The sequence below is a fragment of the Athene noctua genome, chromosome 5, assembly GCF_965140245.1.
Source record: "Athene noctua chromosome 5, bAthNoc1.hap1.1, whole genome shotgun sequence".
Classification (NCBI taxonomy): domain Eukaryota; kingdom Metazoa; phylum Chordata; class Aves; order Strigiformes; family Strigidae; genus Athene; species Athene noctua.
The window spans coordinates 25,282,794-25,301,655 of NC_134041.1; the positions used below are offsets into that span (position 1 = coordinate 25,282,794).

Sequence of the window (18,862 nt, forward strand, 5' to 3'; positions counted from 1 at the left end):
TTACAATCCCACTGTAGTGGAATTTGTGTAAGGGTCAAAGGTAGCATAACTGAAGAGTTTTTGTTTTGGTTTGTTTTTTAAGACACAAGAAGATAGCCATGCATTTTGTGCGAACATAGCTACACATGTAGCTGGCTCATTATAGAAACATTCGTTAATTGAATTTAGAGATACAACCTTTCTGAGTGACTGCTAACCATTTAGCAAACATTTTTTTTTCAGTTTAGTGCCAGTCGCTTTTCACTTACCTAGTGCCCTCTTTTTCTTTTTTTTTTTTCTTTGTAAGATGCTAGTTGAGCCACAAAAGCAAGTTCTGTATCTCCCAGTGTACTTGCCATGTTAATTTTACTTACTCATTTAAATTGGGAGAAATAAAGAAACATTTTGGATCAGATGATAAACCTACATCTGAAACCAGGAGCTAAGATGAGATCAGATCAAGCTTACCTAAAAGTATATACGGAATTACTGAATAACCAATATAATATATTTATCATTTGAATCAATTGCTCAGAATTTGACAGTTAATATCTTTTATGAAATTTCTATTTGGAGGATCCCTCCCCCATCCTCCAGGAAAGACATCTGGCTAGCACTGAATGGAGTTTAGTGTTTGAACATCCCATCTGGTTTCATCATGTTAACACATGATTCCAAGTCATTCAAGAAGTATGAACAATGGATATTGTATTCCATATAGTGCCATCTGGATTTAATCTTTAAAAGATGGTGGCACTGGAGAACTCAACTTTTAGTTAAAACTCAAAACATTTCATGTACTGAAAACTTATTTCCCATAGCCTCAGAAAAGTCTCACATTTTATCCTACTCTAAGAATGACAAGCAGATGTCTCCCTCATACAATGCCATTCTCATTCTTACATATCATATCTATCTTGATAAATCAAGAACACATTTCCTAAACATGGCAGTGAAAAGCAACATTAAGACAGACTTTTTCACAAGAATACTCATTATTTTCATCCTCAAATTACTTCCAGATTTCTTAAAAACAAATGCAGACATTTGCCATAAGGTAAATGGAGGTTGGGCACCTTTGCCTTCCAGAGCTGGTAACTCTACCTTTCACTGAGATTAACAAGACCTACAGAGTCTCTCTTCAAAACAAACGGTGAGTGTTTTCTTCAACAGACCAGCACTAATCTGTCTCAGTGATGCTGAAAGAACATCTCATTTCTCTCTATCCTCTTGAATAAAAATTCTACTTTCAGTTAATAACATTTCTTATTCAAACACTTCTTCCTTTACATTTATTTCTTCATAATGATGACTGACCCACTGTCTTGTAACATTGATCTTAACAGGTATTTTCTGTTAAAGGATCCCTAGTAGGAACAAATATTCAATAAGTGGCTTATTATAAAAAGTTAATAAAACTGATTTCAGACTGAAAGAGAATCATAGAAACTTCAAATGTAAACAGGTGTTTAAGTATTTACTAGCTGTCCTTTAAGCAGCCTAATAAAATTAGGTTGCTTCATTTGAGCACTTCAGAAAGTGCATGGATTTTATATGCTAGGGCAAGAAGATGAGGAAGTAAGTACAGTGATTTTGGAGTGAAAAGTCTTTTCAGTGGAATGGATTAGGGCAAGTATGCTTTAAAATTTACACAACGTGTTATCATGTAATTTTTATATCAGATTGCTGAATCTGAACTCACATTATATTTTTGGAGTTAAGATTCTAAAAGATTTGATTTCTCATCAGAAATCCCAGAAACTGTACCAGGAAGAGGGCCTGATTTATCCTGAAAAACGGTGAAGCTAGCGTCAGAGCTGTGTAACAAGACATTATAGATTTGGCTAATAAGAAAAGACAAAGAGAATTCTGTGGAGACTGATAAAGAAGATTAAATTACACCACCCAACTTTTTCTGACCTCTGTTGAAATGTATCCTTTCTTTAGTGTCACCATAATTACCAGCCAGCTCACAGGGTGTGAAGTAAGTTTGATAAAAGTGGACAAGAAAAGCAAAGTGGATGACATCAGAATTCTCACACACCGAAAACGAATTCTCAACACCGAAATTCTCAGCACCGAAATCAAAAGTATTTAAGAGGCTACTGATGATGCTTAAAAGATCATTTTGCATTCTCTGGAAAATCTGCTTGCCCACTCTATTCTTTCAGCTGACAAAACCTATCTAGAGGATCAGGACTGCTGTATTTGGAAACAGAAGGGGCAAAGGAGGAAAAACTGTGCTCCAGTTTACTTTATGGAAGTGAATGAGTTCCTTGTGGGAGGAACAGCAAAGCTAGGTTGCAGGTTAGTTGTATCAGTTGGAGATTTTATTTAAACCTATGGAGATACTGTTAAACCAGTGGATTACAAGGATTCAATAGTGTCACCTCTAGCTGATTACAGTAGGGAAACTACTGAACTCCCTAATTCATTATAAGAACTATAAAATGCAAGATTGGAATAGAGATGATCAAACTGCTGGTTTTAATATGGTGTCCCACAGTTCCTATCACCTTTAATGAGTAAATCATTAATATATTAGTGACTGTGTTCATTGATTACCACCTTGGTTTTACAGAACTAATAGAGAATTGTTTATTTCATTTGGCAATACTTCTGTAAACACTTTTCAAGTAATTCTGATTGAGTACTCATTCTGCACAGATTTATGCAACTATAGCAGACAGCCCATGTCAGAAAGTCTTCAATGTTCATTTGTCTAATTCAAGTACTCTGTCTAGAAAGGCATTGCTTTTGAGTATCCCAAACCTATTTATTCAGTTCCTTATGTTGGCAGGCACAGTCTCCAAAATACACAATACTCTTCTGTCTGTAATTATTAACATAGAAAATGTTAGGTACCTTCCTCCATCATCTGTAACACCTGAATTACTACAAGCACTTTTCATGCACTGAACAGAAAGAGGGACACTGAAAAAAGGGACTTTGGGAAACTAAAGTCCTAAACTGAGTCTGCCTGAAAGTACTTTTAAAAAATTTTAGATTTCTGTGCCCTTAAGGTATGAAAAACTTGCAAGATCCTTGCTTAAACAGAACTAAAACAAATTCTGTCTTCTAGAATTTAAGCAGTTGGTTAAATCTTGTTGGTTTCATATAAGTATTTTGAACCTGACTTTTTATATCGGAAGTGTTTGACTTCTCAAGACAAGACCTAGAGTTACAGTTGGTTCTGCTCATGATCGGTTTCACTTTAGATGTAGCAAGAGAAATACAAAGATGTAGCAAGAGCTTCCAAAAGGAGATAGAATTCATTCAAATGCTTTACTGTAAGTTGGACCATGCTGGCCTAGTTAGACAATACAAATTTGGTGCCAAATGATCCTTAAGATTAGCAGTACATCCATTTAAAAGGGCAGAAGTACTGTGCCTGATAGAACACTACATCAGTTCTCTGATTTGAGAGAAAGTATGGGATATTAATGGTGTTTTTTTAGTTCCTGAATGGAGTAAGGAGTATTTATTTTCTAGAACATTATATTCAATCATCTTGCTCCAACTTACAATGTTTAACTTAAAAAATATAGAATGCCTTCACAATTCTGTTCTGCACTGGGGGAGGAGTATCTCAGCAGTTTGATTTAAGTTTCAGAATTAAGAGAAAAATAAGTGGCTTTACTGAATGTATCTACTCTTGCTGGATATCTACATAGAGCTACCACCATTAACTGAAACTAACAGGTGGTTCTAATAGGCAATCTTGCAAGGGCAGTCTGAGTTCTAACTTGGACTTTGATTATTTGTAACTCATGGCTAGCCTTAAGGAGGCTCTAAGTGAGTTATGATCCAAATAACTAAATTAAAGCTTAAATCTCTTCTCCATTAATGTAAATAAGATATTTGTGCACTGCAGACATTTGAAATCTCAGTCTCTCCGTCTTGCTAACACAATCTTGTTTTCCACACATAAATGGCAAGCTGCCAGTCAGGGAAGTACACATGCTGCAATGCAAAGGAAAATAAGTAGATATGTCTGTATGTATTAACTACAAGTCAGAGTATTGTCTAGTGCAGCTGGAGTGAAAAACACTCCAAAAAAGCTAATTACAACTCCAGCCTTTTTTATTATAAGCAAAAGCTTTTGTGAGCTAGTTACATTCTTCACTGCATCTTATTTCTTGATTTTAAGTCTTTGTTTTTCTTCTTCCACTGATTCAAACTCTTGAAAATAAAATGATGTCAAAGCTATTAAAACAACAACAAAAAATGTTATAAGGTGGCAATTTATTGAACTATAGAACAAAGAACAAAATTCTCTTCATTCATTCCATTACCTCTACTGGTGAGCCTTTTGGTTGCTTTTAGCCATATGTAGAACACAATTCCAACATAAACGCTGGAATTTCATAAAATACCTAACAAACAAAACCTATTAGTACTGACTGAAACATTTTTATAAAGCTTTCTTTTCCCCTTCTTGGGGAATGAAAGTGCAAGTTACTGGTGAAGCCACCAGGAGACTCAGGTTCATCTGGGCTCTTGTTCAGATGCAGAATGATGTAATATGAGAAACTACTCTTTGCTCATTCCCTGACTGCCAGGCTGCGGGAAGGTATTTCCCTTCATTCATTCTACTGTTAAACAAAGCAAATTAAGACTATTTTGACACTTCTATAGAGTACAAAAATCTAGGCAATTCTATATGGTATATCATATAAACACAGTTTTACATCACCCTCAAAAGCTGGCATTAGTAATCTAGATCGGGATACCAGTGAAAAGATATGAAGTTAACAAAACTAAAAAAACCCATGTTTTCTCTCTATCTGTATTTTCTGTGCAGGTACTGTAAATATCTTAAACATCTGCAAGGTCACCATAATTGTTGAGCCTGCTAAAATAAAGATATAACCATAATTATATTTCATTCATCCTCCTCTCTAGTTAAGAATGAGAGACTTAGCATAACTAAATTCTGTGGGCTCTGTAATCTCTGCATGACTATGCTACATTCTCTCCTCATTAAATGCTTGGCATCTTCTTGTGCCACACTACTCAGCATAAGCTGCTTTTCTGTAATTCATAGACCACTTCTGTATAGGACCATTGCCATTTTTCATTTGCAAAAGCAACTATATGAAGTAATATAACTTTTGGAAATAGAAAAAATGTGTCCTACTTTTAACTTAACAGAAAGTGGCATTTCATCTTACAGCCTTGCCAGTGCACTTGTTAGTAATGTGATGTGATGTGTCATGTAGGTTGAAATGAATGTTTGCCTCAAGGATCAAGTGCCACTTCTCACCAAAAACGTAAGAAGATTTCACTTCATATTTGACTCTTGATTCACAAGTAGTGCAGTCTTTGAATATCAGTTTTTCTGTCAAACTGGAAGATGGTGATTCATGAAGTTAAACTTCATGTGAGGTTGTACCATTTTTAAAGAAAACTCCTTCAGAAAACATTTCAAAGGATTAAAAGGAAATTTATAGTCAAAACTAGATACATTGACTCCAAAATAGCTGTTTCCCATTCAGCAGCAAATCGACTGTTTTAGACGGATCTCTTAATTCTTCCCAAATTTCACTGAAATTTAATGTAGAACAGAACTAGTTTTTAACTCATAGTTTTGTGGACTGGAAAAAATTTCCTGCTTACCTGTGGTCATGAAATATTTATCAGTTTGCCAGTTGAAACAAAATATCAATGAATGCTATACGGGGATTCATTTCTATATGAGCAGGACTTCATACAAATTATCAATCTAGCATTCGGTGGTCACATGTATTCAATATAGTGAGTCATGTTATTTTATTTCACCCTCATACAAGCATAAAAACAATGTGGCCTCCTACCAAGTTTAATGTTATGGGCCAGAAGTACCTCAAAGTTGTTTGGCATAATTAACAACCCAGGATAGAACTAAATGTACTATTTGTGGGGAACTTTGCAAGAAATCCTACGTGCAACAGTACTTACTGCATAATTTCTATTAAATTGCTTTTAGTCCATTTTAGACAAGTGCAACTACTTATGTGAACTTTTCAAATTAAGTATCCAGTAAAACCATTTAATGAAAAATGAAAATGCCCTAACCAGTGCTCTAGATAATTTTAGTAATAGAACTATCACATCCCAGATCCAAATTGACCTTTCAGGTATTTTAAAAGAGAATTGTACTTGTTAAGAGGCATGCAGATTTATTCAGGGGAAGGTTGACTTTTGGACTTGGATTAGTGTAGTTCTGTGGCGGAAGACGAAAAGGGTTGAGAGAGTCAGCTCTGTATTTAAAATAGTTCTTTTGCTGCCAGAAGATTCCACTGTCACGAAACAGGTGGTACCTGGAACAAACCAGACAAGATAAAGTTCTTCTCAGCCTCTGCTTATGACCAGAGCTACGCAAATGCGTAGCTGATAAAAGGGCACTCGACAACATTTTCCTGGGTCTTTGAAACCTTCATCATAGTATTATAGATAACAAGGCTTAAGAGATGTTACTCTTGTTGAAAAGCATCTTCAACAATTATCAAAATTATGGCAGGCTGCCATTTTCTCATTCATGGAACTGTGTTGTTTGGTTGTCAGGAATTGCAGGGAACTTCTCACAGAGAAAACCTCTGGGTTTCTCAAGAGTTTGGCAGAATAGCCTCAATATTACCACAGCCTTCACATTCCATTTTAAATCTTTTAAGAGGGCTAGGAATACATTGGGGAAAAAAAAAATAGGGAATGCTTGAGAGGATCTGTAAAGATTGATCTGTTTGAGATATGGAATGAATAAAAAATGCTAGTAAGTACAAAAACTATATCCATTCTGAGATATCTTAATATTTAAGACAAATCCCATAAAATAAATTTCTCACTGCGAATCTTACTGCAAATCATCGACTTGCTTTTGTTGGCTTTTAACACTAGCAAGTTGCCTCACAAGACAAAAAAGTGCTGTTTTTTTATTAAAGTATCATAAAAAATAATATTGTCCAACAAAAGATATAGTTATTTCTTTACAAAGACAAAACCCCATTAAATTAGAAAGGATTCTATGATTAAAAGAGAGCTATACAAATATTTAACAAATATATATCCTTCGTCTATCAAGTGCAAGCCAATCATGGCTCTGTGCTTGGGAATAAAAGGTGGAGTCTGACTAAAATTTCTTCTGAGGTCAAATTTGATTGGATGGGAGACTCATCAAGGTTAGACATCTCCAGATTAAAAAAAGAAATAAAATAAAAAAATCAGTAATACTTGAATACACTGCTCTTAATATACTTCAGAGCGTTCTGGTAATTTAGGTTGTGGATTTTTTTATGATGGGGATTTTTATAGAATGTTCTCTATGCATTTTAATGTCGAAGGATCAGTATAAAAATTTTAAAGAAATAATCACTAAACAGATACATAATTACACATTTGAGAGGAAAAATGCTATTAATAGTCAATGAAAGTAACAAAAGGAATACAGAGCAGGTCTCAGTTTCCTGAGTACTGTTTGCATTTTCAGAGATAAACTTTTTCTAGAAGCATGCAAAATGCAGAATCATAGCACTCTTCTGCAATGTCAGAACTCAGTGTCATGAGGTACAATATTTTTTCTGGATACAGAATTATTTTTTTAAAATTCTAATTTTAAAAATTCTAAATTCTAAAATTAAAAAAAAAAAAAATTAAAAGAATTAAAATGAACTGTTAAAACCTCTTCAAAGAACCAACATCACTACAGCAGGCTATAGTATCTGCAGCATCAGTAACGCTTGCTAGGGCACACACTGTTCTGCCATCATTATCAGACCGACATGATGGAGGAACAGAATCAAAGGCCAAATTTTTTCAGCAAACCAAAACTCAGTGTAGAATAATATATGCCCCCATAGGTTATGACCTTATTGCAGGTGAAGAGCAGATTTAATTTCTGGAAGTGAAATAAGATGGAGAAGAAACACTGAAAAGTATTTCATGTCCTAACCTGAAGGCATGGAGCATTTACATGGTGATTTCTATATATGCTAATTTAATTAGTAAAATGAAGGCATTACGTACTATACTACTCAAAAGCAAGACTCACTACATGCAACAAAAAAATATTCAACATACTGTGAAGAAAATTATTTACTAAAAATTTCTTGTTGAATGGTATGATTTATGAACTCATGAAACAAGTTCGCTGTATCAGTTCCACTTTCTATACTAATTTTACTCAAGGAAAAAGCATTGTGCAGAGCTTGGCAAAAAAAGTATAAAAGTCTGTGGTTTTCTTATGTAACAAAACTCCCTTCCTGTATCATAAAGGAAGGCTTCTACTACACCTATGTCAAGTATACAAGCTAATAAATAAATAGAACTTTCAAAAAAGAAAAAAAGTGCTGGCTACTTACAAAAGACAATAGAACCTGCTGTTTGTGAGAATGGAAAATCATCCCCATTCAGGAAAAAAAGCAGTGGAAAAGGGAAGTATTCGTGGCCTTTATTCTGTCTCCCTAGATGCTTTACTATAAAAATAAAAAATACACTTATTTAACTGGTCACATTGTATTTAGTTTACTTGGGAGAAATAATGCTTATGGAAAGAAGCAGCCCAAGGTAGTGTCAAAATCGTTGAGAACATTTAAACAACAAAACAGAAATCCAGTTTCATCATCACATATTCCCATCTCCTGGCTTTTCAGAATAATACAGTGTTTGAAGGAATAAGAATATCATACACATTGATTTGATGAGTCTGAGCTTAAACTAGGACATCAAGAAATAATAATAGCAGCAGGTATTCCCTTACTCTTCTGCTGCTAAAAAAAGATTCAACTTCTTACTACAGGTTATTACTTCCTCCTCTGATTGACAGTTTTGCATGTCAGTTTAAGTCTCTGATGGTTAAAACAGGTATTGCAAAATATTTTACTTTTGTTTTTAAATTATTGTTTTATGTAAAGCAAAAGTATTTCCTTCCAGAATGAGCATTTGAAGTATTTGCATTTCTCTTTTTTTGACACTACTACTGTCATGGTAGAGACAACACAGTGAGGACTCCCAGGGCATTGCCCCGCCTGCTCAGCACCCTTCTAGGGTGTATGACAGAGAGGAAGACTTCAGAGAGTCAGGAGCCTTCTCCACTCTATAGCATCAGTCAGCTCTTTCCGCAGCAATGAGTGTCTGTCACTTTACAGAAAACAATAATTTTAAAAATCTTTTAATGTTAGCAGGTATCTTCTGTTCCATATTTTACAAACAAGAAACTAAAAGTTTAGAACTTTTTAAAAATTGAATCTCTAAAGTGAACACCTTTGAAAATTAAATGCCTGAACTCATATATCCTATTGGCAATCCGTAGTTTTTATTACCTGCTGGTTGCCCAGAACATTTTTTCTTTTGCAGTGCTTACTGGCAGCCTGCAGAGCTCCTACACACAGTAGGGTGAACTTTCCAAGAGCTGGCCAATATTAGTCATAGTAAAAGTAACATTTCAGGCAAATTCTTTAAGTCATTATCCATCTTCACACATCTACTTTCACACATTCACAGTAATTTACAGTATTGTCATCTATACAATCATTATTTCTTTTAAAAGGAGGATGAATGGGAATACCTTGTTTTAATTGTGTGCCAAAATTAGGTTATTGCTTAAAAGAAACAAGCAGAGCTTCCCAGCTTCTGTGAATTAAAGGGATGTGAAGCACTATAAAAATAAACCCTTAGAATACGTAAATAATATTCGAGAATGTAATTAGAAATTTTGATATTCCAGTTAAGTTTCTTACAAGGAGCCTACTCATGAATCAGAAATAAACGTCTCTTTACCCTTGAATAAATTAGACAATCAAAAATATTTACAGATGGTGGAGAAGGAATACATCAGTTTCAATCACAAACACACATATTAAAATATGTCCAAATTAATTAATCATAGAGGATTAAAAGGAAATATTGTGTTAAAAGGTGTGGTATAATCAGGGTACCTACAGTTACTTTGAACCTTGTGACTAACAGAGCAGGCTTTGGATAATACCCTACAAAAATCCAGCCTTCAGCGTTTTGGAAAAAGGCACAAGATGATAGTTCCAATACCACATAAAATAAGCAGGAAATCTAGATAATGTCCTGCCAACTGCTAGTTATCTAGAGAGTTTCACTTGGAAACTATGTACCTATAAGGTTTAAGATAACAGAATTCAGCTACCAATACCTAGTCCTGTTAGGACTGTAGTTTTCATATTATCATCTTTTAGATTAAACTGAGTCTGTATCAGGAACCTTATTTTACACCATTCTACTATTTACTATACTTGTTAATCTCTCTGAAATATGTATTTAACCCACCTACATGTACCAGTGCACACAACTCCAGTAGTGTAAAATCTGACACTTCAAAGAATTCAAAGTGTCCACTGATGGATCACATTTTTTCTAAAAGAAGCACCCTAAACATTAAATTTTTACTCCTTAGTTATGCAAAATGCACATCAAAAGCTGAATACAAAGATGAGGCTTGATATGAAATTTGTCTCTGGGATGTGCAATTGAAGATACTTGAATTGTTTATTGAAAGACTTGTATATTGTTTTATTTTTAATTAGAGAAATTTCTAACCCTAGACCTATTATGTGCAGCATATAAACACCTGATTTTCAAAGGTCCCAAATAAATGAAAAATTCACACAATTCTTTTTTTTTGTGGTAAAGAAAATGCACCTTGTCCGCAATAAACTTCCCTCACGCATTGACTAGTTACTACAGTTCTGAGTTAGGGAAAAAAAACTTGACATAAAACCTTATAGAGTCACCCTGAAAACATACCTGCAACAGTTGTCTTTTTGACTTCTTCCTATTACAATAGTCATTTGAAGTGACATGAGATACTTATTTGCAGTAAGAAACCAAGCACTTGTGTCAAGTAGCACCATATTCCATAAACTGTCTCATTTAAAAGCTGTAAGTCTAGATGGATACTGGCATGTATGATTCAAGGTGACAGAACTCAGTACTTAGCAGGGGAGGGAAATGCATTTAGAAAATAACAGAAGTCAATTATGAACTATGGAAATATAAAATCTCATTGAGTTGAATGGAAAAAGCCTGTGCTTAAAGTTAGGTATACGTGCTCAAACCTCTTCTTTAATCAGTCAACAGTAAAAGAATATCTGCCAGTAAACATTTTAACCTGACAAGGTATTGTAAATACTGTGTCTTCTCTTTGAATATATAGTCTGTTGCTTTCACAGTATTAGCTACACTCAGTGGAAAAAATAAACAAATTTATGGGATACAATGTTAGGATATCTTCTTTGAGTTTACTGAATTCCTTCCAAAATGCCTTATGGACAGACTATTTAGTATTCATTGCCATGTTCCTGTACAGCAACGGCTGTTAATCTTCTAAAATGTACAGAAAAGGAAAAACATTAGCCTGACAAACAGGCTTACTTTGGCCTGTCTTGTCATTTTTAGTAGATGAGCTATTGGGCTTTCTATGGGGGGAAAAAAAAAAAATTAATTATAGTAGTTAACTGTAAATGAAATAGCTAAAGTAGGATTTTAGTGTCTAGCGTATCTAAGAATCAGTGAAACAAATGACCTTTTCTTCTCTTTTCAAGGTCAGCACTAAGATGACATACAGTGTGTATTACATAGTTTTATCATATAGTCAACATGCCAGACGATGAACATGTAATTCAACAAGCTCAGAACTAAGGTCCAACACACAGAGTTAAATGTGCTTTCCAGTGCTTCTGAATATTGCATTCAGCCATTGCCACTCCGTAGGAAAACTACCATCTCTCCCAGCCACACACAGAAACCTCCTCCTTCTCGTCCCCCTTCAACTTCCCCCTGCCCCTGCCCCAAATGTAACCCCAAAACCAAAGAAAGGCACAAGTATGGCAGACAAGGGCAAGACTGAATTTTTGCCATTGCAGGTAGAGGAACTGAAATGACTTTAACAGTTCAGCGAGATAAATAGTGCTGCTCTGGTTTTACACTGGTACAGAAGAGATGAGGATCTAACTCCCCTTTTGTTTAACTGATTTTAATGAGAGAAATTGGGGAGGAGAAGGGAAGGGTTTCCAACTACTTTCTGGAAAGGTATCTTTGACGGGAAAATACAATCTTCAAAAAGGAGGAAAATTAAAAGCTTTTCCTCACGTTTCCTTTCATTTCTTATCTTCCTAAAATACATATATACAGTTTGTTCCAGGAAATGTCTGAAATGCCTTCTGGTAGCTTTTAAATAAACATGAAAATCTCCTTTTGAGTTCAAAGAGTTTCAAATCATGATGGGGGAAGAGGTCTTGGTCTGTAACACGGATGTAAACAAAGGTCAGGAATCATTCTTAATATTTAAAATATGTTATCATTACTTTTGGACCTTTAGTCTGCTATCACATAACTGAATTAGACTTGAGCAAAGCTCTAACGCACTTCCACAGCAATCTTTTCCTGTACACGAAAACCAAAAAAACCTCAGCTACATTTCTCAGCTGGGAGCTAATGTTTCTGGTTGCATGTTGCTGTTGCAGTTTCATTTGTCAGTAAAGCATTATTTACTTGCTTCCTGTTATTAATTATGGGAAACAGGATCTCTTCAAACTATAGAAGAGGCTCTTTTTACTCCTGTCTAGACTTTTCAAGACAAAATATTGATGAGCCCTTTAATGTTTGTGCAGAGACACGAACGGAGTTTTACCTCAAACAGCTTAAGACTCCTTATCACACATTCACAAAAAAAAACCCAAAACCACCTTTAAATCACTCGGGCTCACATCCTTATTGTTAGTCACTGAAGTAAGGTTTTCTTTCATAGTTGGATACTTTCTTCATCTGTCACACTGATTAATTAACAGCTCACAGTATGAGCTCTGAGCTTAAATAGCCTACTGAAATGAGGAGGGGAGATCAACGTTAATATTCCATAAAAAGCTGAAGAAGAAAAATGCTTTCTTCAGTAGGAAGTGATCTGTCTTCTAATAAAAAAGAAAAAAAATTAACTAATTTCTGTTTGGTTGCATTATGCAAGAAGATGAAAGCGCATGGCCTGCAAAGGAAGATTGCAGCAGAGGATTAGGACAAAAGTTAGAGAAGACTTTAAATGTTTTAAATTAAGCTGTTGGTTGGAAACAAACAGGTCTTGAACACCTGTGAAATAATTTTCATCACCATTAAAAAAAGCCAGTTTATCAACACACAAGAAACAAGCCTATAAACACAGTACCATAGCATGTACAGATATAGGGGAAAAGGCATATAATTACGTGAAATGGAGAGTTGCTAAAACATTAAATCTAAAGCTGTTTTTAGCCAAAACATTTGTAGTTTCTCACATACACACCTTTCCCAAACAGTTACAGTCTGGCAATTATTTCAAGAGTTTGACTTTCAACAGCTTGTAGCTTTCCCCCTTTTTTAAGCCCCTCCAGTACTGCTGAGTGGACAAAAATTACAGATGCAAGAAGAGCTGACAAATGAGTGCAAGGCCCCTCCTCTCCAGTGCCTCGACAGTCGGAGCTCCTGCCAAAACATGCCTGAAAGCCAGTGAGGAGACAAAGACACAAAGATTCCATTTTCCAGGGAAAATAGATTTCATGTAGGAACTACCAGGGCGAAGAATAGCACACTGGCACGTGTGTAGTTTCAAAAGCAAAGCAGGAATCAATGTTTCAGGAAAAAAATGAAATCATATTTGATTATTCAGTAAGCTCAATGAATGCTGTTTTTAACACATGGCTCTTTTTAAACGGCAAAGTGCTACAGGGGGGTGGGAGGCAGGGAAGCTCCTACAAAGCAGGAAAAACATTTTCAGTCATGGAAAACCTTCAGTTCAACATGATCCAAGCTAAGAGTTCACCACTGTTGCTCTAAATGATCTCCTGATAATGCTGTAGTACATGTGCAACCAAAACAAAGCAAAACCAGCTTTTTAAGCTCAAATCTGTTTGAATGTGTTTACTATTAAAAGATTCTTCCTCCGGGGTGTCATTAATAAAGTTACAATGAGTTTAAAACCCTGACACCTAAGCACTTCCAAGTTTGCAAGCTTTTCATAGCAAGTTTAGTACTTTTGGCTTCTTACACTATCATGACTGGCACTTATCACTGAGCTGGAATGGGTCTGCCTGTGAGCAGGGAGATCAGCAGCGAGGTGAGTGCCGACAAGCAGAGCAGAAGAAAAAGCAAGAACATAATTTCTCTTTGAAATGTCAGAAAGTTGCAAAAAAAGTGCAAAAGTGCAAAAAAAGGTGGGAAGATTTGGGACGATTCAAGTTTCTCACCAGTTTAAAAATAAAAAGGATATTTACAACAACAGCATACGAGATTAAGAACTATCAATTATTTCAAGTGTGATTCCAGTCCATTAGGACTCAGTAGCAAAAGTAGCTACTGTTAAAAATGAGATCCCACCAGACTGGGAATTTGGGCAGTAGAGGTGTAAAATGGAGGCTTAGTCATCAGTAAGTTTTCAAAATGCTCCCAACTCTGATAATTACAGCTCATCATTCTTACAAACTCTCTGCTTATAATAGCCCTTTTTTCTTTTATGTGAGGCTGCTTCTACGTATCTGGTGGCAGAGCCACCCAAACTCAGCCCGTCTTCCAGTCTTTCAGCTGAAACACTAATGCTGTATAAACAGAACATAGAAAACTTTATGTAATGAAAATACTAAAAATGTGATTAATGCCCTGAATTGAGGGGCAAAAGGTTTGCGATTGAGGATAAAATACAACTGCTGAGAGCTCTCTGCAAGAGGACTCCCAGGGGCCCCCTGCCCTGCAGAGAGCACAGCAAACTGTGAGCCCAGCTCTCTACCCTCTCCTCACCCTCCCGCCCACCCTCCCTTCAGCCCAGCCATGCACTGGGACATCTCCCCTGCCCACCCAGACCCAGGCCATGAGGGTGTGGCACAGTTCTCATGCTGAGCCCACTTGCTGCTTCACAGCCCTCAGTGTTCCCTTCCGTCTGCTCCTGAACACTGCTCTGATGATAGGCTTGAGAAAGAAAGGGCTGGTAATACTTTGACTAACTAATCAAACCACTTCAGGAGATCACCACTGATCATTATATAGGGATTGGGATAGTCAAGAACAATCTATGAAAAAACAAAGATCCTGCTAAGAAACAACCCTATTCTCCTTATTACATCTGAGCTGAATGACAGGGAACATAAGAATAAACCTTGAACATTACACATTTAGTTACAAGTTTGCATTTATCTTTCATTAAATTTATTTTTCATTACATTTCTTCACATCCCTTTGGCCAATCCCACTATCCTTCCACTTGCTAAGTCTAGGCATTTTCTCAATTTTCATAGCCAGACAGTATCTAAATGCTTTTTTTTGGGGGGGGGGGGGTGTGTGTTAATGCATTTTACTATCCAACCATCACTCATCCCCTCCTCATCTCATGTTCCTGCTGCCACAAAATCCTCTCATCTGCTCTGATAAAATGCCATCCTTCTTGTGCACAGCTATTCCCATTGGGTCTCCCTTCTTAACCAGACAAAACCACCATCACATTTTCTTTTCATTAACACAAAGGGATCTTAAATGATGACTCACTACAGAGATGTGAAAAAACTCTACATCTACCAGTTTGATCCTCTTACTGATAGTATTTTTTCCTCATAGAGTGGATCCCAGCCTCCTCCTGTACTTGACCCATAGAAAGTAGAAGAACTGCTGCACATTAACACATAGATCAAGAGTGATTTGATTGCCTGATCTCCAGAAATACTGCAAGACATGGAGATTTAGTTCTGGTGTCAAACTCTGGAAGGACTACTAACAGCAGAACTATATTTTAAAAAAAGAAAAAAAGAAAAAGGAAGGGCTGCAGTTATTGACTAGGTGAGATACACACAGCAGAGTATGAAATAAGAGACAAGATTTATGAATAAAGAGTGATAAACATGCTTTCTCTTATACATCTGGTAAACTCATTCTTCAGGCTACCACTACAAAGGAGTCTTTTCTCTCAAAAGTCAAGTCATATCAGATTATAGCAACACTGTAGCAGTTGAAAAATATTATCACTTGATTTCACATATAGAGTGGCCTGTTACCTGACTCAGCTCAGCTAACGTTATTCCTATTTGAATGCTTTTAAAGATTACTTGAAGATCAAAACCTAAAATTATTTCAGGTTTTAAAAGCTGTTGAAAGTCAAAATGAAATCTTGCATCTTTTCTAATGTCTGTTGTTGCAACCAACTTCATTTTAATGACCGCATGTCCAGGCAATATGTGGCACAGGGTTTGAAAAGGAATGAGACGTGTTTAAGTTGGCAGTGGTACAGCATAGGCCTTTAGCATAAAATTTACTAGCATTAATAGTCATTATATAATTAAAGAAATGTGCTTTAATTCCCTGAGGGGTGACAGGGTTTTTTCACATCCTGTAAAATAGACAAATAACAAGAGATTTTTTCAAAGCTATTTGAAGAATTCAAACTTGCATGTTCCTCCATTAATCATAATGGAGAAGGTTTAGCTCAACAAGATGGATCTGTAATTCTCAAAATGTCTTCCATGAAATTGCACTAAGGTTAATAGTACAGACCAGTCTTTTTAAGCATATGGTGTATAATTACAGTATATTGCAGACCGCAAGCTCTTCAAAAAGGAATCATTAGACCATTAAAAAGTACAGATTTGAAATTATTTCTTTTTAGATTTAATATAATATAATATACTTACTTGATACTGGACTTAATTGAGTCAAATTTAATAAAGTGGCTTTAACAAGCAACAAAAATATCTGTTACTTGGACCTTGGCATTTTCAGTCCTGAATGCCAAGACTTTAGAAGGCCTTGGGAATCCTGTCACCTAACTGACTGTACTTCAGGGATAGGGGATAGTCATTTGTGTTGTTCCACAGGTGCCTTTGAACATTGCAGGCTAATGTTGGAACAAGTTTCAGAGCTATTGAAAAACTGCAGGATTTTTGCAGATTTCACTAGGATTGGTGCACGGTACACCAATAAAGATCAAGCTTTTACCTAGACCTGTATTGGAGTATTTAAGTGGGATTATTTTTCTTTAAAACAGGAATGGATTCAAAACTACACTATGGAAAAAGACCAATGCACACAGCTTTAATATTTGAGTTTTCAGAGAAGGATCTTATCAACACTTATTTGCAGCACTGAAAAAAAACCATAGAGCTCATTTTCTGGCAAATTTTTATCATTGTATGTCTGAATAATCTCACAAGAACAGCAAACCAGAATAGCATGAAACAAAATACCACAGACCTATGTATATACTATGTTTAAATTATTGAAAATATAAGGCTTATTCACAGTATTGTGTCTCAGTTTAATATTCTGAATAATTTAATTTCACTCAGAGCTAACTTGAAGCACAACATATTTTACCTGAAAATCCAAAGAAAAGAATTAGTACAAATAGTACAAAACCACTCAGGCCTTTATAGTGACACTAGTGATTTTTCCTTGGGTAATGTCAAGACCAGTTATTGGCTGATCTATTGAGCATATCCTAAACTATCACACAAAATCCTCTATTTCTTTGTCTTCTAGACAAATCATCACAGAGCTACAGACCAGCAAATGAAGTGAACTGAGGGCAATTTGACCAACATCACCTGTATCAGTTCCCCAGAAGTCGATGAAACATGTTACCAGGTCTTCAAGGTACATCCCAGAGATTAGTTGGTTGTGCCACACAATTAGCAAATGATTAAACCAAGCTGTTTTCTTCCATTACATTAAGACATTTGCAGCAGTGAGAGCTATTACCTTCTACACAAGAGTGTACCTTCCCAAATTATGTTGTGTATTAGCACTTCATTAACAATGTGCCACCTCGGCCAAACGATCAGGCAGCACAGTGGTCTGAGGTACAACAGAAAGATCATTATGGAACTCCACCTGCCTCATTTGGGTAAATCAAGTAAGTATATCTGAACCACAGATTTCACAGAAATATTTGAATGCTAGTTTCCATTTCAGACCATTTGTGTATTTTGTGGCAAGCCCATTAGCCTTCTTCGGAGGAATCAACAAAACTTTGTAGAGACTGAATTAAACAGACGAGTTTTTAAATGGTTAAAATAGCTAAACATTTTTTTTCTTTTCATAAGAACAGGACCCCAGGTAAAGGATGCCTTCTAATAAAGCACATGAAAATTTCAATTATGGAAATCATTATTCTAGGCACTATGTGCCATTTTATATTCCCAGCAGGATGTTTTTCATCTCATCGAGTTTCCAAGGCTGTTTAGTGTTTCTGTATACGTAAAACATATTTAAGGGCCCCCCAAAAGATCTGCTAATTAAAAAAGCCTAGTTGAGTGGTCAGACAGACTGGAATTTGAGGATTATAGGTAAGAAGGACGAAATGAAAGCTTGGAAACTATAATTTCACTTTCTGTGGTAGCAGCAGAAGCAGCTGTTATAGACTGGGCAAATTAAAGATGTGGCTGACTAAGCCAGCAGTCTGGAAACAAGATATTGCAAAAACATAACAGCAAGTCATCTGCACCCCACTTTTAAAAAGCCAAAAGTGCTGACCATTTCTTTTTCTCTCTCTCTCTCTCTTCCTGTTATTCTTATCTGTCACAAATATCCTCCAGCTGGTACCCTTCCAGCCCTTGCTCACCACTTCTAATTTCCCACCCCCAACTTGGGGAGTTAATAGTAATTCCTGGGACTGTGGACAAGTGCTCCATAGTGGGAGTCATAAGTAAACAAGAAAGGACACTTCTAAAAGAAGAGCAGGTGAAATAACAGATTTGCAGTTCTACACTTTTTTTTTTTTGCATATGAGAGTTCATCAAACATGTAAAAACAATCTTCCCATAGTGAACAATATTTACCATTCCTTGAGAGCAGTTTCATCTGCCCAGTAAAATCAGCATCTAGCTACAGAAAGGTCTCCAAAACCAGATTGCCAGCACATTTTTCAGATACACTG

At 35.9% G+C, this 18,862-nt stretch overlaps 1 long non-coding RNA gene across 1 annotated transcript in view; it reads left to right on the forward strand.

Moving 5' to 3' along the window:
• LOC141960751 (uncharacterized) overlaps window positions 1-18,862 on the forward strand; it is a 65,796-nt gene that overhangs the window by 13,508 nt on the left and 33,426 nt on the right. Inside the window, exon 2 of the long non-coding RNA XR_012633689.1 lies at window positions 17,467-17,580. This is a non-coding gene — a long non-coding RNA (uncharacterized LOC141960751). The remainder of the gene's footprint in view (window positions 1-17,466; window positions 17,581-18,862) is intronic.